Consider the following 1,319-nt stretch of genomic DNA (forward strand, 5'->3'; position numbering starts at 1 on the left):
GAGAGTAGTTCTATGCCCAAGGCTCCTAAAGTTTCCAAAACTCCAAAAAAAAAACCAACCCCCAATCTAATTCAAAGCTACTCCTATATATACTACTCTTCTGATCTTCTAGTTGGCTCTTTAAGTCTTGGGTATGGGCCTCTGGATCTTGAGTTTGAAGCAGTTATCCTCATTATTGGGCTTAGCTTCGCTTGCAGAGAGAAAATGTGAAGTAGGCACGGACTTTGGCTCAGGACGTTAGTGGTGTCAACGTTAAGTGAAAGTGTGGGTTCGAGAACGTTAGTGACAATCACCTTTTTCACTAACGTTCCTAACCAAAATATGATCACGTTGACTTCAACGTTAGTGGCACTAATGTGACCACTAACGTTGCCTCTTGGCCCTTCGCATACGTTATTGGGACTTACGTTTCCCAATAACGTGGTGAGTCACCCCTTCTCCTTACGTTAGAGTCCACGTTAAGTCCTTGAACACATTCACCCATTCACTATTCATCACTTCTTTTTCTGGGATTGCATTCTGTGGCTTCTCAAATGAATGTTGGTTGTTGACTCCTTTGTCATTGAGGTCTGCAATTCCTTGGGCAGTTGTTGTTGCTTTGAGTAGGCCATCTGAGAAGTAGTCCACTGCTTTTCTTGTTTCTGGGGTCAATCCTTCATAGAAAGCTCGGAAGCCCACTTTATCAGTTGCTTTCTTGTATCTTTCCCAGGCCTTGAAGAGTGGTTCTTCGTCCCCTTGTGTGAATAGATGTTCCTCCTCTTTCAGCTGGATGATCTCTCTGGATGAGGTGAATTTGGCTAGAAATTTGGTGACCAAATCATCCCAACTAGTGATACTTCCTTGAGGAAAAGTTTCAAACCATTGTGCAGCTTCACCCTTTAATGAGAAAGGGAATAACAGGATCTTGTAAGTGTCATGATCTGAACCATCGGTTTTGACCGCATTACAAGTTCTCAGGAAAGTAGACATGTGCTGTTGAGGATCCTCCAATGGATTTCCATCGTAGGAACAATTGTTCTTGATTAGTGTAATGAGTGGTGGCTTCATGTCATGATACTCCTCGCTTGTAGAAACTTGATTTCCTGTGGCATACGATCAAACAGGAGGAGTAAACGGCAGCACACTTGAGGATTAAATGAAGTTAGTTAAAATAAACTGTTAGCGAATTGATAGAGGCAATTTCTCAAACAGTTAGTATGTTAGTAAGAATTAGAATAACAGAAAAGAAAAAGTGCTTAATCTAGACGTCCACTTCACTTAATCATTGTCAATCTATTTCAATCCCCGGCAACGGCGCCAAAAACTTGATGGTGTTTTTG

The sequence above is a fragment of the Arachis duranensis genome, chromosome 3, assembly GCF_000817695.3.
Source record: "Arachis duranensis cultivar V14167 chromosome 3, aradu.V14167.gnm2.J7QH, whole genome shotgun sequence".
NCBI classification, from domain to species: Eukaryota; Viridiplantae; Streptophyta; class Magnoliopsida; order Fabales; family Fabaceae; genus Arachis; species Arachis duranensis.